Below are 24,187 nucleotides of genomic sequence, written 5' to 3'. Positions count from 1 at the left end.
ACAAAAAAATGTGTTTGTAAGAACGGAATTTTTTTTGGAAAACTACTAGAAAACATGTATGATTAATATTTTTCTAATATTATATCGTAAAATACAAATAGTTGAGAAAAACCCTGTAGATCATAATTGGTAAAAAAATTTTGGTAAAAATAATTTCAGAAATAAAAAATGTGGTCCTCGCAATAACAAAAAATCTTAAAACTTTTAGTTGTAAACAACAACAACAATCAAGTTTTGAAACAAAAAAGAAATTTTTTGTATAATTGGAATTCGGAAGCGAAGCAAAAAATATCGTTTTAGTGAGAATGATTTTGTATAATTTTGTAGGAATTTTGATTTGAGAATCGCAAATTTAGTGAAAAAGTAATTTTCCGTGAGAAATTTTCTTGTTATATTTTGTTGAAAACCACGAAGGCGAATTCGACAAATTTGATTACTTGGGTGATTTTTTAATTTTGTGCATGCAACACGGATATTTTTTGTGAGGTTCATTTTGAAAATTTGATTTTATTGATATAATTTTCATTTATAACTAACTCACTCAAGTCGAATAAATTACAACATCTTGGGTAATATAACTTTGAATTTATAATACCGGGTACCATCTAAAAATTGTGAACTTGATATTTATGAGGGGGAAAATTTTAGTGGCTGACGGATTTAAGAAGTAATAAAAGTTTTTTTCTGAATATATTGTTACATAATTATCGTAAGATACCAAAATCTCATCCCCTATGACTATTCGAAATATAGGTTTTTATTGCAACTTAGAAAAGGAACTTACATTGTGGATGTACCTCGTATGAAGGAAATACTAAAATCAGTTATTAAAACTTTTTATTCAAATTTTTCTGAAATTTTCGGTCCGAATTATTTTATATTTTTTTATATCAAATTTTGATTGAAATGATTTTTTTTGTTATTTATTGAGTGAGCAGAACTTTGATCAGATGTTGTTGGTTTTTGTGTTTTTGGGAATTCTAAGAATATTTTGTTGAGATTAATACAGTTACAGATTTTAATTATTGAAGGAAAATAGAATTTATTTTTGAATAATTTTTTTAATATTCATAAAGTTTTAACAAACATCCAATTATATTTACTAAACAATGTTTTCGAAATCTTTAGGGATCTTTTGAAATGTGGAGTTAAATTTAAATATTTCATTTCAGCATAAAATTCATAATTCACTCGTATTTAATGCAAGTTTATTCTCTAAATTATTACTCAGATTACTCAGAATATGTCGCAAATTTGGACTACTCCCTAAGATTCAAACAGAAGATTGTCAATATTTATAACCAAAGCTAATTTTTCTCATTATATGATACTGATCAAATAAAATCTTGACGTTGTAATTTTGGATTGATCAATTCTTTTCAGCGTTTACTGTAACATATTTAAGTCCAGTAAATAAATGATGAATAATTCTGTTGATAATCATATGTTAGAATTGCTCGAATACACCTCAAATTCACTTTGATTCGAAATAGTCGTACATGGATCCTTCTGATCAATATAAATGATAATTAGATAATTAAGTAACTTGAAAATGTGATTTCCATTCAAATGACTTTCTGAGTAATCTGTTGAGATTTTCCCAAACTTTGAAGAATTTTCGGTATCGATTTCGGTGTGTCGCGTATCGATTTTAAGTGATGGAAATCATGGAAATGGAAAATGGATATGGGGGCATTCCTATGTGGACAAAGTTATGTGAGTACAAATCATTTTACGTATCAAATTAACTTCCTAACTCTAAATCATAAACTTAAATAATATTTGCATAGTAAGTCAAATTACTAATTTTTTTTTATAATTTTACCATCTTCAAACATTATTGAAAAGTAATGAACGCTCTGGATAATTAGTATCCAAGCAAGATTTATACTCAAAGATCGTAAAATTAAACCTCATTTTGGAAAATTTTCTCAATTGTTTCAAAGGATTTTTATAATCTGAGTGAATTCTTTCTTACTGATTAGTAATTTTAGCCATCATATGTTCAGAAAAACAATGGTTATTCTATAAGAAATTCTTAAGGTGTAGGTAGATTGTTTAGAATTCAATGTTTTTAATGGTTTACTACTATGGAGTCTGGTATGTTTATTTTAGATATATTTTATGAACCATCATTACACCCTTTTTTTTGTTAAAAGTATCCTTCATTTATTTTTCTACATTGGTTATCGAGAATTTACAAGAGGTATAAAATATTTGAAAAACAACACGTGCGGTGCAGTTTAGGAACTCTTTTTATCTGTTTCTAGAATAGTTTGTTTACATTATATCGAGGGTTTAATACCGATAACGAAAAATGACCGTGCAGCCCCTTCTGGATGCTTTGTCTTTGTTGGAAGGATTGTGTGTTTACATTTCAATCTTATTTTTGGCATTTATGAGATTACGTTCAACAGAATTGTTGAAGAGATAAGGACCATCCTACACTATGAGAAATTTTAAAATCGCAGTATTCTAGATACATACTCGTAATAATACCAAAATAACTATACATGTTGAGGGTTTATTACTAATAAACGAAAATTGCCCGTGAAGCACCTTCTTAGATGTCTTTGTTTTTGTTAAAAGAATTTTTTATTTACTTTGCATTTCGAATTGATTTTTGATATTCCTGAGAAACATAACGTTTAATAGAATATTTTCTGGATCCATGGATTCATGGGAAATTTTCAATTCACAGTATTTTCGATAAACAATCAAAAATAATACCAAGATAACAAAAATGTTTTGATTTATATGCAGCCATTCTTTTGAAACTTGAAATTGTTTTAGTCAGTAACATTGTTCTAAATTCTACGTTTTTTAATTAAGAAAAATTCTCATGTACCTGTAATCACTCATGAAATTACTAATTCCAAAATCGAAGGTATGTCGTAAAACATTAAAAGTATACAGATTTCCAAAAGGAAATTACTATTGTCTGCTGCCCATAAATTCTACTTATATAGCCTTTTAATGATATTAAGTTATTGTGAATTGTAATAATTAAATCTATGCCATATTTTATTGTATGATGTATTATATCTATTATCATTAATTATTTAAAACTTTCTTAGAAATATTATTAAAAATATATCTTGCTTTATATTGCTTTATTTATTTTATCTTTGAAAACACTATTTTATTCAATATGGAAATTATATAACAAAATATGTAATATTTAATAAATCAAAGCTTTACATCTTCTCAGTTCATTGACCCCTTTCGAATTCTTTGCGAATGTCTAGACTTGTTTTTGACTTGCGCACTGTGAATGTTGAAGTCACAAGCTTTAAACAGTGCATTTAATTATTTAGATAATGAAACTTTGAGTGTATTACAAATTTGGGCAGACATATTTGATGCTAAATTTTCTATTTGTAAAATTTCGTGTAATTTTGTTTTCAATGGTGAAGTGAAAACTATTTTCTTATTGATGTAGGTAAGATATAATTCTCTTTATGTAAAAATTAACGATATTTGTCCTATTAAAGTTTACAGGAAAATGAACGATTTCAGTGTATTACATTTTATGGAATGCTAAGGTTTTATTATTTTTTTTTTATATTTTCAAAGTAATTAAAATTAAGCATTTTCTTCAGATAATTTGAAATTGTGTGAATCATTAATTTATTTATAAACATTAAATAAACGATTATCTAAAATATAGCATCAAAAAGTTCGTTTATCCTTGTCTGTCTGGACAGCATGTCGGCCATCTTTGTAGGTCGACGCAATTATTGTTCACGCCGAATCTTTTCAACTGTAATGTGTTCTTTCATATAAAAATATATAAGGATATTAATATTAAAATACCTTATTTCGATTGTAGTACAGAATAGTTATTATTAGATAAATAAAATACAGGGATACCGGATCTGTTTAATAAGGACAAAAAAATCTTTCGATTTCTAGTTTTAAAAATGTGACTAATGTTGAAAATTCTAATTGGAAATTTTCAGTATATCGATAGAAAATAGTTTTTATTTTAAAATTTTCATCAAACGGATTGATGTTCGTATTCGTGGCGTGTTTACAATAATCGGATAAAGAATTTTCCGTGTTTTAATACAATATTGTGTGGTGAAAATTATGGATACCCGGAAAATTCTTAACTACCAAGATGGTGATTTCCTCATTTGTGAACTGGTAAGTGATTTTTTGTCTTATTTATTTGATTTTAAATTTACTACCCAAAATATTTCTTGTCATTTGGTCTCAGATTATGGAGTGAAAACTATTTTCTTTTATATATTGATAATATGCGGCCATTCTTTTGGAACTTTGAAATTTCAAGCGCATTAAACTGGGAATCTTTTAATAAAACAAACTTAATCTAATCGTTTTTCACATATTTTTTTTTGATTGATAGATACTCAATACATAATTAGCTAAAGGGTTGTTACTAAACTAATAATTGAGTTTTCTGTTTCATAGAAAATAGTGAGTCTTCGCTTCTACTTATAGGTTCATTAAAATCCTTACTTGATGATTCCTGAGTGTGTATTTCCTAATTTTGAATATTAGATGACTTCCTAGTACTGGTAGGAGCAGTGCTATTACTGGCTGACCGGCCCTCCATGTCTGCAACTTCAACATCGGAAGGTATAAGTATATTATTATCTTCAGTTTACTTCTCAATAAAAGTTATGTCTCTACTTTTTACTGTTTTATGTGTTAAAGGATTTATTAATCGATATCCTTTGGAATTTTCACAATAACCTACCATCAACATTTTCTCAGATTTTTTATCCCATTTTTGACGTTTTTCTTTTGGTACATGTACCATAGCAACAGAACTAAAAATCTTTAAATGAGATAAATTGGGTTTTTTACCTTTCCACAGTTCATAAGGTGTTTTACCTTCCAAAGCCTTTGTAGGAGATCTATTTACAATATACGCAACAGTTGCCAAAGCTTCAGCCCATAGTTTCTTCTCCAGGTTGGCATAAAATAACATACACCTCGCTCGCTCCACTAGTGTTCTGTTCATTAGTTCTGCCAAGCCATTGTGCTCTGGAGTATACGGAGTAGATGTCTGATAAATTATACCATGATTAGTTAAAAATTTCTCAAAATTGTTATTACAGTACTCTTTACCATTATCTGTGCGTAACTTTTTAATTTTACAATTCAATTCATTCTCTACTTTTGACTTGAAATTTTTGAACGTATCAGGTACACTCATTTTATCTTTAAGAAAGTACAATGTACCATTCGTGTGTAGTCATCAATGAAAGTTATAAAATATTTCTTACCTCCATATGAAATATTTTCCATAGGGCCACATAAATCAGAATGTATTAGTACAAGTGGTCTTACTGCTCTTGAACCTACATTTTTAAATGGCAACTGAGCATGTTTTCCCTCGCAACAATGAATACATGTGATAACATTACCTTTGTCTGAAGTCAAAGCACACCTTCAACACAATTTGGCAGTTTCTTAATATCTGAAAAATTCAAGTGTCCCATTCGCAGATGCCACAGATAAGTGTCATTAGAATTCATAGCACTTGAAGTCAGATGAACCTCTTCTCCACTTATGTTCATAACGTATAGGTTATTTTTTAATACATGCATTACAGATAACCTCTCCTTTAGCATTCTGAATGTCACATCCCTTGTCATAAAATATAACACTATGCCCTTTCTTCACGATTGTGCTGACTGAAAGGAGATTGGCAGCTAAACCAGGAACAAACAGTACATTTTTATCTTGTATTTTATCTTTCTGATTTATTTAAATGTCCATACATCCAACTCCTTTTACATTTAATGGCTCTCTGTTTGCCACAGTAACACTTTTCACAGTTGGCTCAGTGACATTATACAACCAGTCATCTCTGCAAGTCATGTGCAAAGATGCTCCTGAGTCTATTAGCCACTTATCACTCACATTTTGTTTAACAGTTACTGGGAAAGCAGCTACAAAACTTGAACCTTCTCCTTTATTCACTAACTTCTTTGGTTGTTTACATAGTTTAGCAAAATGACCATATTTATTGCGATTATAGCATTTTGATCCTCTGTTTTTAACTTGCTGAGTATTACTTCTGGATTTCTTATAATTTGTATAAAAGACTGTTGACTTTGATGTACTAATTTATTGTATTAACTTAGACTTAACTGAATCAACACTTATTTTAATGCCCGAGCTTTCAAGCTCCATAATCATGGGCTTGTATTCATCTGGTAAGCCTGCCAGCATCAAAGTACCAAGCCATTCATCGTTTACGTCAAAATCAATGTTACACAGCTTGTGAGCAGTATTCATGATCTTGCTCACATATTCTTCAACACTATTACTAGATTCCAATGTAGTATTTAGTATTTATCAAGTCTTTTAGTAAGCCAACTCTTCGCGTGAGCCCTTTATCATCAACAGCTTGTTATAAACATTCCCATACCTCTTTTTCAGTTAAACAATCTTGAACATGAACATAATTTTGAGGGTCCAGAAGTAGAATCAACTTGGCTTTGGCCTTTACATCCTTACTTGCTTCAATTGGTTTGTTATCAGACAGTTCGATACAACACCACAAATCCTCATGCTGTAAATATATTTTCATAGTGAATTTCCAAGTGGTAAAATTTTCTCTTCCGACTAGTTTTTCCAAATTAGACAAATTTGAACCCATTTTGAAGATGTAGTTTTATAACTTCCAAATTACTTAACTTAATTTTAACAGTTGTATAATCACTTCCTTCAGTCTTCTGTTATTTCCATAGAACCACGCTCTGCTACCATAAAGAAAAATTACGTGGTTTGAAAATAATAACTGATATGATTTTCAGTACAAACAATTTATTGTAATTTCAGTCTTACACATAAAAGAGCAAGATTGATTAGATCTATTGACAGACGTCAACTTACATTAACAACATTTGACAGTTAAATAAAAATTGGTTGCGTTCCATATATTCTAACAGTGTGTAATGAAAAAGTTTGTCTTTTTCTATGATGATGATGTTTATATTGTACTTATTGTCAAAAAATAATGGGGACGAAATTATGAAATTATTGAAATTTCTCTTGTTTAATTTTTCTTGGAAATTTCCTTTCGGTGTGCAAGAGTGCGACAAATTTTTCATTTATTTTGAACAGTAGGATGATAAATAAAATTATTTTATAAATTCAAAAGATGCCAGATCTGAAGAGTAGGACGGTTATTCGTATTATGCTTTTGGAATACCAAAGTTTGCTTTGCAGCTTTCATACTCTTAACTTTTGACGGTTTATTTTCAAAAATTTTGCATTTGAAGTTCTTCAAATAAAAAAAAAGTTCAAAAATTTGATATATGGAAATTTCTGTGGTGACTTCCTTCTACGTATCTATTTAACCGAGTAACGAAATCAATAGTATTTACTCGGGACATAAATTAGCGAATTGAGTGACTTATTCTATTTACAAAAACTCCAAAACGTGAATTTGGTTTAGATATTTAGTACTAGCAGCGCTATCTATGTACAGAAGCTCATACTGAGCTCATTTCAATATTAGTTTCTACTATTTCGTATGTCTCAGCTCTTGACTTTTTGTCACCTATTTACAAAACTGAAAGGAAGATGGCGTCCGTTATTTTCACACCAATTTATTTTTTTATTAAGACCAAAGTTGTGTTAGAGTGAAGAAACATATTTTTATAGAATAATGTATCCACCATCACGGAAATAAGAATGGAAACTTCTAAAAAATTGAATCCCATACTCTTCGAATAGTGGTTGAAGGTCGAATGCCCAATAGTGACATCTCTTATTGAATACCTCGGTTCCATAAATTTTGAGTATTAATTTCATTAGGAAACATTGTTTGTTAAATGTTTAGTTCTCTTTGTTTCCACTATAAAATTATATTGATATACAGGGTGCGCCAATTTTGTTAAAAAGTTGAGTATTAGGGGGTCGTTTTAATACGTATCAAAAACATTTTTTTATTAGTTGTATTTGAGGTCCATATTTTGAAATTATCTTATCTGTAACTTATTGTAATTTAAGAAAAAGAATTTAACTGACCTTCTTAATAAGATGCATTATCATCGTAGTCGATTAAATTGTAATTATTTGTTATTTTATATACAAAGTGAGCCCAAAATTGAAATTCTCATTATATTTCTTCTTTCGAATGTATCACACTGTAATTTATCTTCGTGTAAATTTTTTTAGTATTCCCTATACGTTAAATTTATAAGAAAAATGTTAAAATTTATTTTAAACCCTAATTATTACCATTTCTTCAAAAAATGTGGTCAATCCGGTATACTATAAAGGGCTCCTATCTATCAATTTAATATGTTTGGTTTGTAAAGGGGTTGGAACAATCTGTATATTTCGGGATAATTTCAAAATATAATTTTTAATGACATCAACTATTATTTGGTACACTTTGTGTAACTCTTTCAAGATCTATATTATGTTAAAAGACAAAAATAAATAACTAGATAAAAAAAACTTTTATACACGAATTGGTAAAATTAATTTGATATCATGATATTATATCAAAATCTTTTTAGAATGGTTCAATCATTAGTTAAAGATCGTCTATTTGGTTTAATTGATTATTTTGGGGACGTCCTGTAGATAAGTTTAGATTGTAAACGTGATTGATGTTTAAATAGCTACGAAAGTGAATATTTTTTATATCTCAAATACAGAAGACTCACCCTATATATATATATATATATATATATATATATATATATATATATATATATATATATATATATATATATATATATATATAATCTATTTTGCAAAATAATTACAAAAAAATGTGTTTGTAAGAACGGAATTTTTTTTGGAAAACTACTAGAAAACATATGTATGATTAATATTTTTCTAATATTATATCGTAAAATACAAATAGTTGAGAAAAACCCTGTAGATCATAATTGGTAAAAAAATTTTGGTAAAAATAATTTCAGAAATAAAAAATGTGGTCCTCGCAATAACAAAAAATCTTAAAACTTTTAGTTGTAAACAACAACAACAATCAAGTTTTGAAACAAAAAAGAAATTTTTTGTATAATTGGAATTCGGAAGCGAAGCAAAAAATATCGTTTTAGTGAGAATGATTTTGTATAATTTTGTAGGAATTTTGATTTGAGAATCGCAAATTTAGTGAAAAAGTAATTTTCCGTGAGAAATTTTCTTGTTATATTTTGTTGAAAACCACGAAGGCGAATTCGACAAATTTGATTACTTGGGTGATTTTTTAATTTTTTGCATGCAACACGGATATTTTTTGTGAGGTTCATTTTGAAAATTTGATTTTATTGATATAATTTTCATTTATAACTAACTCACTCAAATCGAATAAATTACAACATCTTGGGTAATATAACTTTGAATTTATAATACCGGGTACCATCTAAAAATTGTGAACTTGATATTTATGAGGGGGAAAATTTTAGTGGCTGACGGATTTAAGAAGTAATAAAAGTTTTTTTCTGAATATATTGTTACATAATTATCGTAAGATACCAAAATCTCATCCCCTATGACTATTCGAAATATAGGTTTTTATTGCAACTTAGAAAAGGAACTTACATTGTGGATGTACCTCGTATGAAGGAAATACTAAAATCAGTTATTAAAACTTTTTATTCAAATTTTTCTGAAATTTTCGGTCCGAATTATTTTATATTTTTTTATATCAAATTTTGATTGAAATGATTTTTTTTGTTATTTATTGAGTGAGCAGAACTTTGATCAGATGTTGTTGGTTTTTGTGTTTTTGGGAATTCTAAGAATATTTTGTTGAGATTAATACAGTTACAGATTTTAATTATTGAAGGAAAATAGAATTTATTTTTGAATAATTTTTTTAATATTCATAAAGTTTTAACAAACATCCAATTATATTTACTAAACAATGTTTTCGAAATCTTTAGGGATCTTTTGAAATGTGGAGTTAAATTTAAATATTTCATTTCAGCATAAAATTCATAATTCACTCGTATTTAATGCAAGTTTATTCTCTAAATTATTACTCAGATTACTCAGAATATGTCGCAAATTTGGACTACTCCCTAAGATTCAAACAGAAGATTGTCAATATTTATAACCAAAGCTAATTTTTCTCATTATATGATACTGATCAAATAAAATCTTGACGTTGTAATTTTGGATTGATCAATTCTTTTCAGCGTTTACTGTAACATATTTAAGTCCAGTAAATAAATGATGAATAATTCTGTTGATAATCATATGTTAGAATTGCTCGAATACACCTCAAATTCACTTTGATTCGAAATAGTCGTACATGGATCCTTCTGATCAATATAAATGATAATTAGATAATTAAGTAACTTGAAAATGTGATTTCCATTCAAATGACTTTCTGAGTAATCTGTTGAGATTTTCCCAAACTTTGAAGAATTTTCGGTATCGATTTCGGTGTGTCGCGTATCGATTTTAAGTGATGGAAATCATGGAAATGGAAAATGGATATGGGGGCATTCCTATGTGGACAAAGTTATGTGAGTACAAATCATTTTACGTATCAAATTAACTTCCTAACTCTAAATCATAAACTTAAATAATATTTGCATAGTAAGTCAAATTACTAATTTTTTTTTATAATTTTACCATCTTCAAACATTATTGAAAAGTAATGAACGCTCTGGATAATTAGTATCCAAGCAAGATTTATACTCAAAGATCGTAAAATTAAACCTCATTTTGGAAAATTTTCTCAATTGTTTCAAAGGATTTTTATAATCTGAGTGAATTCTTTCTTACTGATTAGTAATTTTAGCCATCATATGTTCAGAAAAACAATGGTTATTCTATAAGAAATTCTTAAGGTGTAGGTAGATTGTTTAGAATTCAATGTTTTTAATGGTTTACTACTATGGAGTCTGGTATGTTTATTTTAGATATATTTTATGAACCATCATTACACCCTTTTTTTTGTTAAAAGTATCCTTCATTTATTTTTCTACATTGGTTATCGAGAATTTACAAGAGGTATAAAATATTTGAAAAACAACACGTGCGGTGCAGTTTAGGAACTCTTTTTATCTGTTTCTAGAATAGTTTGTTTACATTATATCGAGGGTTTAATACCGATAACGAAAAATGACCGTGCAGCCCCTTCTGGATGCTTTGTCTTTGTTGGAAGGATTGTGTGTTTACATTTCAATCTTATTTTTGGCATTTATGAGATTACGTTCAACAGAATTGTTGAAGAGATAAGGACCATCCTACACTATGAGAAATTTTAAAATCGCAGTATTCTAGATACATACTCGTAATAATACCAAAATAACTATACATGTTGAGGGTTTATTACTAATAAACGAAAATTGCCCGTGAAGCACCTTCTTAGATGTCTTTGTTTTTGTTAAAAGAATTTTTTATTTACTTTGCATTTCGAATTGATTTTTGATATTCCTGAGAAACATAACGTTTAATAGAATATTTTCTGGATCCATGGATTCATGGGAAATTTTCAATTCACAGTATTTTCGATAAACAATCAAAAATAATACCAAGATAACAAAAATGTTTTGATTTATATGCAGCCATTCTTTTGAAACTTGAAATTGTTTTAGTCAGTAACATTGTTCTAAATTCTACGTTTTTTAATTAAGAAAAATTCTCATGTACCTGTAATCACTCATGAAATTACTAATTCCAAAATCGAAGGTATGTCGTAAAACATTAAAAGTATACAGATTTCCAAAAGGAAATTACTATTGTCTGCTGCCCATAAATTCTACTTATATAGCCTTTTAATGATATTAAGTTATTGTGAATTGTAATAATTAAATCTATGCCATATTTTATTGTATGATGTATTATATCTATTATCATTAATTATTTAAAACTTTCTTAGAAATATTATTAAAAATATATCTTGCTTTATATTGCTTTATTTATTTTATCTTTGAAAACACTATTTTATTCAATATGGAAATTATATAACAAAATATGTAATATTTAATAAATCAAAGCTTTACATCTTCTCAGTTCATTGACCCCTTTCGAATTCTTTGCGAATGTCTAGACTTTTTGACTTGCGCACTGTGAATGTTGAAGTCACAAGCTTTAAACAGTGCATTTAATTATTTAGATAATGAAACTTTGAGTGTATTACAAATTTGGGCAGACATATTTGATGCTGAATTTTCTATTTGTAAAATTTCGTGTAATTTTGTTTTCAATGGTGAAGTGAAAACTATTTTCTTATTGATGTAGGTAAGATATAATTCTCTTTATGTAAAAATTAACGATATTTGTCCTATTAAAGTTTCCAGGAAAATGAACGATTTCAGTGTATTACATTTTATGGAATGCTAAGGTTTTATTATTTTTTTTTAATATTTTCAAAGTAATTAAAATTAAGCATTTTCTTCAAATAATTTGAAATAGTGTGAATCATTAATTTACTTATAAACATTAAACAAACGATAATCTAAAATATAGCATAAAAAAGTTCGTTTATCCTTGTCTGTCTGGACAGCATGTCGGCCATCTTTGTAGGTCGACGCAATTATTGTTCACGTCAAATCTTTTCAACTGTAATGTGTTTTTTCATATAAAAATATATATAGATATTAATATTAAAATACGTTATTTCGATTGTAGTACAAAATAGTTATTATTAGATAAATAAAATACAGAGATAACGGATCTGTTTAATAACGACAAAAAAATCTTTCGATTTCTAGTTTTAAAAATGTGACTAATGTTGAAAAATTTTATTGGAAACTTTGGAAATTTTCAGTATATCGATAGAAATAGTTTTTATTTTAAAATTTTCGTGAAAAGGATTGAAAATAAACATTAAAAGTTATTTGTTTTTCTTTGATGTTCGTATTCGTGGCGTGGCGTGGCGTGGCGTGGCTTTGTTATTGACTACCAATGTAGACATCAATAAATTTAAACAATTCATTTAATTATTTAAATAGTGAAATTTTGACATTGTTATTAATTCGGGCAGATATCTAAATTTTCTATTAGTCAAATTTCGTGTAATTTCATTTTAGATTGTTAAGTAAAAACTATTTTCTTATTGATATAGGTAAGATATAATTCTCTCTATGTAAAATCAACAAGAATTATCCATCTAAAGTTTGTGTGAATTCAGTTAATTACATTTTATCGAAAGCTACGATTTTATTGATTGATTTTTTACATATAGTAATAATAATAATTTATACATGGAGTAACAGTTTAGAAATATGACTTATATATAATTATTTGTGGAAAATAAATATAGGTTAGAAAAGGTTAGTGTAACATGGTTATACGATATTAGAATAAATTAAAAAATATGTCGGTTATTTAGATTTACAGGGCGACGAGAAATTTTGGAATGGTTGAAAATAATGAATGTTATTTGTACTAGAAGTAATCTCGAAACAAAAATTCTTGTATATCGCAGCATTCAACTTCTAATTGTTGTTCACACAAGAACACTTTGTATTCGAAGAGTGGTGAATTTAGGTTTCATCTATATTTAATCGAAATATCTTTTTCTTTTGAGTATATTCAAAATTATAAAACAAGTTGTCCAAGTATCAAGACATGGCAATATCAAAATTCATTTTTGTTAAAATTTGTAAATAAATTAGTTTATATTTCATACTAATAATTTATAAAAAATGTCGAAGGCTTCTATAGTTATAGTCCATTACGCCCTTTCGAAAAAATATTCTCACATCTGTGAACAAGATGTTTTATTGCTGTAGTAGTAGGTAAAGATATGGATTTTTCCAATAAGACCCATTCAAAATGTACTGATAACAAAATAATAAAGTAATAAATATTATGGGTTCGGACCGTTTTACATTTTGTACAGAGCTGACCAAAAAAAAAATAGTTCACTATCATATTTGGCAAGCTTGATTATCAAATTTTGAGGAAATGCTGATATTTTCACCGTCTCTCCAAAATAATATAAGTCTCAAAAATTCTTCTCTAATTTATAATTGTTTTCTTGTTAAACTCTAAGTTTGTTTAAACTTGTAAAAACAATAGTTAATTAATCAAGTTTCGAGGATTCACAAACTGGAGATCTTTTGAGTGGTTTAATAAAGCATCTTCTTCTTCCATTCAAATCCAATTTAGAGAAAATCGTTGATTATATTATTGCAGCTATGTTACAAAGTGGGGGTGTTTATTTTGGAGGAAATAGAGATCATTTTTTTAATAACCATTATCATTTTGTATTAATGCGGAATCAATTATTTGTACACACTTTTTATTTACTGAAAACAATATAGAAATAATTTCAAATCATTCTGTAAGATAAATACACGGAGAAAATATGACTTTCCAATGAAACAGTTACTGTTAGAAATTATCTCTTCATTTAATGAACTTTTTGTCATCATCCCTTCATTTCTTTAGAATCGCGTTTCACATTTTATACACAAAAAATTCTTTTCTCTTCTTATTAATCTAATAACTAAATCATTTTCCTTCATATTTGAATAAAAATTGATTGATTCTAAAATAATAATTTAATTTTCTTACGAATTTTCAACAAAGTTGAGTGTTATTTAATCGACATCGTAGTATTTATTCTCCAAAGTGCTTAAATGTGCAAATTCTAACAAGTCTGTCTATAAAGAATTTCTAATGCAGATCGATAGTAATAGGAAAAAGAATATAAAAGCCCACCAAGTTCGATAACTACAAAACATTACTTTTGAAGAAACTGTACCAAAAAAAACTTCAGGGTTCCAAATATTTTAATTCTGGTATGTTTATGTTAGAAATCTTTTAAGAACCATTATTAGACCCTTTTTTGTTGTTGAAAGTAGACTTTATTTATTTTTCTACATTGGTTATCGAGAATTTACAACAGGTATAAAATATTTGAAAAACAACACGTGCGGTTCAGTTCTAGAACACTTTTTATCAGTTTGTAGAATAGTTTGTTTACATTATATCGAGGATTTAATACCGATAACAAAAAATGACCGTGCAGACCCTTCTTGGATGCCTTTGTCTTTGTTCGAAGAATTTCTTGTTTACCTAACATTTGGAATATATTTTTTTATATATATGAAATAACGTTCGGCAGAATCCTTTGTGAATGTTTGTCTAATTTGGGTATGAGGACCACTCCAAATATGGGAAATTTTAAAATCACATTATTCTAGATACATACTCGTAATAATACCAAAATAACTATACATGTTGAGGGTTTAATACCGATAATGAAAATTGACCGTGCAGCCCCTTTTTAGACGACTTCATCTTTGTTGGAAGAATTTCTTAATTACTTCACATTTCGAATTTATTTTTGATATTCATAGGAAATATATTTGGGGATGAGGACCACCCTACACTATAGGAACTGAAAATTTTAAAATCACAGAATTTTCGATATCAAGATAACAAAAATATTTTGTTTTGTACTTTATACATATGCAGCTATTTTTTGGAACTTGAAATAAATCTTAATAACATTGTTTTAAATTCTACGTTCTTCAATTAATAAACATTTTCATATGCCTACCTGTAATCAATAATAAAATTACTAATTCAAAAACGTAGATATGGCGTAAGGAAAAATAACGTTCACTACGATTCTCTCTAATTGTTTTATTTAATTTGGAGTTAAGGACCACCTTACACTATGAGAAATTTCCAGTATTCTCGATAATTAATTAAAATAATACTATATATATTGAGGGTTTATTACTGGAAACTCCGAAAAATTACACGTGCATGGTCCTTCTTACTTACCTTTGTCTTTGTTTGAAGAATTTTTTATTTACTTTACATTTGGAATCGATTTTTGATATTCATAGGAAATATAACGTTCAATAGGATGAGGACCACCCTACATTATAGGAAGTTTTAAAATCACATAATTCTCAATATCAAGATAACAAAAATGTTTTGATTTGGTCTTTATACATATGCAACTAATTTTTTGGAACTTAGAATAAATTTCAGTAACATTGTTTCAAATTCTACGATCCTTAATTAATATAAAAATTTTCGTGTACCTGTAATCACTAATGAAAGTGCTATTCGAAAAACGAAGTTATGTCGTAAAACATTAAATGTATACAGATTCCCAAAAGGAAATTACTATTATTTGCTGCCTACAACCTATACTTATATAGTCATTTAATGATATTAAGTTATTGTGAATTGTAATAATCAAATCTATGCCATATTTTATTGTATATATTATATCTATTATCAATAATTATTTAAAACTTTCTTAGAAATATTAAAAATATATCTTGCTTTATATTGCTTTATTTTATTTTATCTTTGAAAACACTATTTTATTCAATATGGAAATTATATAACAAAATACATAATATTTAATTACTTATTATTTAATAAATCAAAACTTTACACCTTCTCAGATCATTGTCCCATTTCGAATTCTTTGCGAATGTCTAGACTTGTTTTTGACCTGCGCACTATGAATGATGAACTCACAAGCTTTAAACAATGCATTTAATTATTGAGTTAATGAAACTTTGACAGTATTACAAATTCGGGCAGACATATTTGATGCTAAATTTTCTAATCGTAAAATTTCGTGTAATTTTGTTTTCGATTGTGAAGTGAAAACTATTTTCTTATTGATATAGGTAAGATATAATTCTCTCAATGTAAAAATTAACGAGATTTATCCAGTTAAGTTTCCAGGGAAATAAACGATTTCAGGGTATTACATTTTATGGAAAGCTTAGGTTTTATAATTTTTTTTTTAATATTTTCAAAGTAATAAAAATTAAGCATTTTCTTCAGATAATTTGAACTTGTGTAAATCATTGATTTACTTATGAACATTAAATAAACGATTATCTAAAATATAGCATCAAAAAGTTCGTTTATCCTTGTCTGTCTAGACAGCTTATCGGCCATCTTTGTATGTCGACGCAATTATTGTTCACGCCGAATCTTTTCAACTGTAATGTGTTTTTTCATATAAAAATATATAAAGATATTAATATTAAAATACCTTATTTCGATTGTAGTACAGAATAGTTATTATTAGATAAATAAAATACAGAGATATCGGATTTGTTTGATTAATAACGACAAAAAAATCTTTCGATTTCTAGTTTTAAAAATGTGACTAATGTTGAAAATTTTTATTGCAAACTTTGGAAATTTTCAGTATATCGATAAAAAATAGTTTTTATTTTAAAATTTTCGTGAAACGGATTGAAAATAAACATTAAAAGAATTTTCCATGTTTCAATACAATATTGCGTGGTGAAAATCATGGATACCCGGAAAATTCTTAACTACCAAGATGGTGATTTCCTCATTTGTGAACTGGTAAGTGATTTTTTGTCTTATTTATTTGATTTTAAATTTACTACCCAAAATATTTCTTGTCATTTGGTCTCAGATTATGGAGTGAAAACTATTTTCTTTTATATATTGATAATATGCGGCCATTCTTTTGTAACTTTGAAATTTCAAGCGCATTAAACTGGGAATCTTTTAATAAAACAAACTTAATCTAATCGTTTTTCACATATTTTTTTTTATTGATAGATACTCAATACATAATTAGTTAAAGAGTTGTTACTAAACTAATAATTGAGTTTTCTGTTTCATATTTTCCAAGTGAAGGTTTCAAATATTTTTTTTCTGGTATTTTTTCGTCTTGTTCAATAATTGGTAGGTATAGGAAAGAGAAGATAATTTGTTGTTTGAATTTAGTGCTTTGCTGCTTCAATATCTTTGTTCTTTCAAATAGAAAAAATTTTGAGCTAATGAAATTATCAAGAATGTTTTTCAGGTGACTGATTTGCATTTTGAGAATTGTTCAGTCAAAACTTTTAATATTCACTTTTCAATTATTTAATTTCTTGTATGAGCTTCTCGGGGTACAATAATTCGTAGGTAGGTGGAAGATATTTTTTAGATTTGATATTTCAATATCTTCCGAGGGATTGTTATTCTATTTTTAAAATCTTATGTTTATTTTATAGTCCAAATGTAATATTTATGATCGATATTTTGATAAATTGTGGAACCTTCTCAGACCCTTTCTTTATCCTTCCAAGAATTTAGTTTTTTTTGCTACATTTGTTATATCAAGAATATAAATGTGTTATTGAAAAATAACCCTCTACTACCTACTTTTTATTTGTTCCAATGATCTATAGTGAAATTAGGTATTATATATCTTCGAAAACCAACCACCCTTTTTTGTTTATTTAAGCAAACTGATATACCTCTTCTAGATGTTTCCTTTTGTTATTCATATTCTAAATGTATCCAAAATTTAGCACTTGATAAAGGCTTTATTTATTACTGCGTAGAAAATGAAACAGAAATTTTTAAACTTGAAATAAATTTATCACTGTATAAATTCTACGATTTTCTTTACTTAATAAACATTTTCATGTACCTACTTGTAATCACTAATGAAATGACTAATTCGAAAAACGAAGACGTAGAATCTGTATATTTTTGTTTGGCAAATAGGATGTCCCGAAAGTAATTGAACATAACAAATATATGATAATTTTTTTAGACGAAATGTTCTATTTGTTCAAATTTTCAACTCGACATGAAAAGTATGAGTCAGTTTTGTGTAAATTACCATGTGTCTAGGTTTTGCTAAAATGTTTTATTTTATTGTTTCAAGTACTTCTAATCTACATATATTAATAATAATAATATATAGGAGATGATTGTATAAAAGTAAGATGCATTTTAGTGATGAAACATTATTTTCACTCCACCTTTTTTTTGGAGATATCACAACTACAATGTTGAGACCTTAAATTGAGTTTTATTTATTTGGAATTTCAGTAGGCAGAGAAATTTCGTGCAATCGTAAAGATTGCGGAAAATAGTAACTTTTAGTTTCTTTATTATCAAATTTGTATTTATGTTTCTCTCAGAATCTATAGTTTTGAAAAGAAAAGAAAAGATTAAGAATTATTTCAACTAAAACGGCGTTTTAAGTATTTTTTATTTTATTATACAATAGGGTGATATATCTATAGAAATTAGTTGATACGTGGCAAATTAAACCTTAGTTATCATTGAAATATTTTCATTTTTGTATAATTGTGTGTAATGAAAATGTTTGTCTTTTTCCATGATGATGATGAAATTTATATTGTACTTATTGTCAATTAATAATGGGGACGAAATTATGAAATTATTGAAATTTCTCTTGTTTTATTTTTCTTGGAAATCGGCGTGCAAGAGTGTGAGGAATTTTTCACTTATTTCAAACTATACGATGATAAATGAAATCATATTATAAATTCAAAAGATGCCAGATCTGAAGACTAGGACGATTATTCGTATTATGCTTTTGGAATACCAAAGCTTGCTTTGCAGCTTTCATACCCTCTACTTTTGACGGTTTATTTTCAAAAATTTTGCATTTGAAGTTCTTCAAATAAAACAAAAGTTCAAAAATTTGAGATATGGAAATTTCTGTGGTGACTTCCTTCTACGTATATATTTAACCGAGTGACGAAATACTCTCGAATGGATTTGCAAAATGGAAAGGCGAAAATTTATCTTGAAATCTTTATTATTTACTCGAGACATAAATTAACAAACTGCGTCACTTATTCTATTTACAAAAATTCCAAAACGTGAATTTGATTTAGATTTTTAGTACTAGCAGCGCTATCTATGTACAGAAGCTCATACTGAACTCATTTCAATATTAGTTTCTACTATTTCGTATGTCTCAGCTCTTGACTTTTTGTCACCTATTTATAAAACTGAAAGGAAGATGGCGTCCGTTATTTTCACACCAATTTATTTTTTTATTAACACCAAAGTTGTGTTAGAGTGAAGAAACATATTTTTATTGAATAATGTGTCCACCATCACGGAAATATGAATGGAAACTTCTAAAAAATTGAATCCCATAATCTTCGAATAGTGGTTGAAGGTCGAATGCCCAATAGTGACATCTCTTATTGAATAGTTCGGCTCCATAAATTTTGAGTATTAGTTTCATTAGGAAACATTGTTTGTTAAATGTTTAGTTCTCTTTGTTTCCACTATAAAATTATATTGATATACAGGGTGCGCCAATTTTTTTAAATTGTTGAGTATTAGGGGGTCGTTTTAATACGAAAATGAGATCAAAATTTTTTGAGTACTTTGAGAGTTGTATTCAAATTTATATGAGATGTTGGTAAATAAAAGAACCCTCTGTAACTTATTGTAAGTTAAGTAAAAGAGTTTAACTGACTTTCTTGATATGATGCAATATCATCGTAGTCGATTAAATTGTAATTATTTGTTATTTTATATACAAAGTGAGCCCAAAATTGAAATTCTCACTATTTTTCTTCTTTCGAATGTATCATACTGGAATTTATCATCGTGTAATTTTTTTTAGTATTCCCTATACGTTAAATTTATAAGAAAATTGCTACAAATTTTTGTAAACCGTCATTATTACCATTTCCTCAAAAAATGTGATCAATCCGGAAGACTCACCCTATATATATAATCTACTTTGCAAAGCATTTACAAAAAAATGTGTTTGTAAGAAAGGAATTTTTTTTTTGGAAAACTACTAGAAAACATATATATATGATTGGTATTTTTCTAATATTATATCGTAAAATACAAATAGTTGAGAAAAACCCTGTATATCATAATTGGTAAAAAAATTTTGGTAAAAATAATTTCAGAAATAAAATAATGTAGTCCTCGCTTCTGTTAAATAACAAAAAATAAAAAAAATTACTTTTAGTTGTAAAAAACTAATAAAATCAAGTTTTAAAACAAAAAAGGAATTTTTTGTATAATTGGAATTCGGAAGCGAAGCAAAAAATATCGTTTTAGTGGGAATGATTTTGTATAATTTTGTAGGAATTTTGATTTGAGAATCGCAAAATTAGTGAAAAAGTAATTTTCCGTGAGAAGTTTTCTTGTTATATTTTGTTTAACTTGAAAACCACGAAGGCGAATTCGACAAATGTGATTACTTAGGTGATTTTTTACTTTTTTGCTTGCAACACGGATATTTTTTGTGAAGTTCATTTTGAAAATTTGATTTTATTGGTATAATTTTCTTTTATAATTAACTCACTCAAGTCGAATAAATTACATCTTGGGTAATATAACTTTGAATTTATAATACCGGGTACCATCTAAAAATTGTGGACTTGATATTTACGAGGGGGAAAACTTTAGTGGCTGATAGATTTAAGAAGTAATAAAAGTTTTTTTCTGAATATATTGTTACATAATTTTCATTTATTATACATACAGGGGCAATCTGTTTATAAATATAGTGTTTGATTGAATGGTTTGACGTGAATAAATAAAAGGGACACAATCTATTTGCATAATTTTTTTGTACTTTATTAATTGCAAGGGTATTTAGAAAAAATATTACAATTCATGTTTTTGTTTAAGGTGTTGGTGCGTGATTCTACGCGAAATTTTAACCCGTTAACGAAACGAAAGGTAAATGTAGGACACGTTCCATAATGCGGTTTGCCAAAAAGTAGTTGATTGTTGGATAAATAACAAAAAAAATGATTTCCCATTCTTCATAACAAATATTTCAAACGACATATTTTACGTTTCTACTTGGTACTGCTAGATAATTCAATTCATTTAAACGTACGATGAAATTTTCCAATATTTTAAATCAAATAAATTTTTCTCCATCCATTATTCCAAAATATATGCTGATAAATTGATATTTTTCCCAAAAATTGAATGTAACACAATTTCAATATGATATACGAGGAATATCCACTAAGAAAGTTCCATTTGGTTATAAAAGAACATACGAGCAGGTCAAAAAACATATTTTTCATGCTGTTAACCTAATTTTCTATGTAGTTTCGAAAATTTTTCTTCCGGCTCGTTTCAACTTTTAGCGAGAGATTTCAGGTATAAGAAGAGATGAAAGTCGGTAGGAGTGAGGTCCGAGCTATACGGAGGATGATCAAACACACCCCAGCCAAATTCTTGGAGCGGTTTTTTTGTCACGTCACAGTGGGAGATGGGGCATTATCGTGAAAAAAAAACAAAAACCATTTGACAGTAATCCTCGGAGTTTGCCCTGTTTCTTAATTTCCACGCATGTGCCTAAATCAAACGGCAAAACGTCGGAGCAAACGGTGGAAATGAGTTGTCGAGGTGTCGAAATTTGCTTAGGGGTATCGTAAGATACCAAAATTTCATCCCCTATGACTATTCGAAATATAGGTTAGAAAAGGAACTTAAATTGTGGATGTACCTCGTATGAAGGAAATACTAAAATCAGTTATTAAAACTTTTTATTCAAATTTTTCTGAAATTTTCGGTCCGAATTATTGCATCAAATTTTGATTGAAATGATTTTTTTTGTTATTTATTGAGTGAGCAGAACTTTGATCAGATGTTGTTGGTTTTTGTGTTTTTTTGAATCCTAAGAATATTTTGTTGAGATTAATACAGTTACAGATTTAATTATTGAAGAAAAATAGATTGAATTTATTTTTGAATAACTTTTTTAACATTCAGAAAGTTTTAACAAATATCCAAATTTCGACTACTCCCTTACATTCAAACAGAAGATTGTTAATATTTATGACTAAAACTAATTTTTCTCATTATATGATACTGATCAAATAAAATCTTGACGTTGTTATTTTGGATTGATCAATTCTTTTCAGCGTTTACTGTAACACATTTAAGTCCAGTAAATATTTGATGAATAATTATGATGATAATCATATGATAGAATTGCTCCAATACACCTCAAATTCACTTTGATTCGAAATAGTGGTACATGGATCCTTCTGATCAATATAAATGATAATTAGATAATTAAGTAACTTGAAGATGTGATTTCCATTCAAATGACTTTCCGAGTAATCTGTTGAGATTTTCCTGATCTTTGAGAACAAATCTGTTGGGTTAATGAGATGATTGTGTGATGAATGTCATAAATGAGGTAGGCAACCGCCGCGATATGGAAAAGTGATTCGTAATTTTCGGTATCGATTTCGCTGTGTCGCGAATCGGTTTTAAGTGATGGATATCATGGAAATGGAAAATGGATATGGAGGCTTTCCTATGTGGACAAAGTTATGTGAGTACAAATGATTTTACGTATCAAATTAACTTCGTAAAATATTTGCATAGTAAGTTAAATTACTAATTTTTTTTATACCATCCTCAAACATTATTATCGAAAAGTAATGAACGCTCTGTATAATTAGTATCCAAGCAAGATTTATACTCAAAGATCATAAAATTAAACCTCATTTTGGAAAATTCTCTTATTTTTTTCAAAAAATTACTTAAGGATTTTTATAATCTGAATGAATTCTTTTTTACTGATTAGTAATTTTAACCATCTTATGTTCATAAAAACAATGGTTATTCTATAAGAAATTCTTAAGGTGTAGGTAGATTGTTTAGAATTCAATGTTTTTAATGGTTTACTACTATGGAGTCTGGTATGTTTATTTTAGATATATTTTACGGACCATCATTACACCCTTTTTTTTGTTAAAAGTATCCTTCATTTATTTTTCTACATTGGTTATCGAGAATTTACAAGAGGTATAATATATTTGAAAAACAACACGTGCGGTGCAGTTTAGGAACCTTTTTTATCTGTTTGTAGAATAGTTTGTTTACATTATATCGAGGGTTTAATACCGATAACGAAAAATGACCGTGCAGCCCCTTCTTGGATGCTTTGTCTTTGTTCGAAGAATTGTGTATTTACATTTCAATCTTATTTTTGGCATTTATGAGATTACGTTCAACAGAATTCTTAAAGAGATAAGGACCACCCTACACTATGAGAAATTTTAAAATCGCAGTATTCTAGATACATACTCGTAATAATACCAAAATAACTATACATGTTGAGGGTTTATTACTAATAAACGAAAATTGATAATGATAATAAAGGTATACAGGGAGTATCAGTTGAGAGATAGGTATGACTTATTTACAACTAGGATAACTTGGTTATACGAAATTAGAATAAATTAGAAAATATGTAGGTTATTTAGATTTACAGGGAGACGAGAAACTTTGGAATGGTTGAAAATAATGAATGTTATTTGTACTAGAAGTAATCTCAAAACAAAAATTCTTGTATATTTCAGCATTGAATTCCTAATTATTGTCCATACAAGGACACTCTGTATTCAAACAACTATTCGAATATTTCTATTAATGAAAATTCGGTTTCATCACACCTCGTTTTTTTCTTCTTTAATATTGGACATAT

At 27.6% G+C, this 24,187-nt stretch overlaps 1 long non-coding RNA gene across 3 annotated transcripts; it reads right to left on the bottom strand.

The window, feature by feature from the left end:
- Nucleotides 1-4,340: 4,340 nt before the first annotated feature.
- On the bottom strand, nucleotides 4,341-6,976 carry LOC130896225 (uncharacterized). 3 transcript variants are annotated; one of them, XR_009059550.1, is made up of 3 exons: nucleotides 5,259-6,976; nucleotides 4,864-5,038; nucleotides 4,341-4,807 (listed from the first exon to the last, which is right to left on the bottom strand). It is a non-coding gene; the product is annotated as an uncharacterized LOC130896225 (long non-coding RNA). The 3 variants fall into 3 exon arrangements; XR_009059548.1 differs by having other exon boundaries at nucleotides 4,341-5,038; nucleotides 5,259-5,333; nucleotides 5,400-6,976; XR_009059549.1 differs by having other exon boundaries at nucleotides 4,341-4,799; nucleotides 4,864-6,976.
- Nucleotides 6,977-24,187: the final 17,211 nt, after the last annotated feature.

This window comes from Diorhabda carinulata, chromosome 7 (assembly GCF_026250575.1).
Source record: "Diorhabda carinulata isolate Delta chromosome 7, icDioCari1.1, whole genome shotgun sequence".
NCBI classification, from domain to species: Eukaryota; Metazoa; Arthropoda; class Insecta; order Coleoptera; family Chrysomelidae; genus Diorhabda; species Diorhabda carinulata.
Note: the sequence above shows the minus strand (reverse complement) of the source record. Positions and strands in the feature narration are given on the sequence as shown.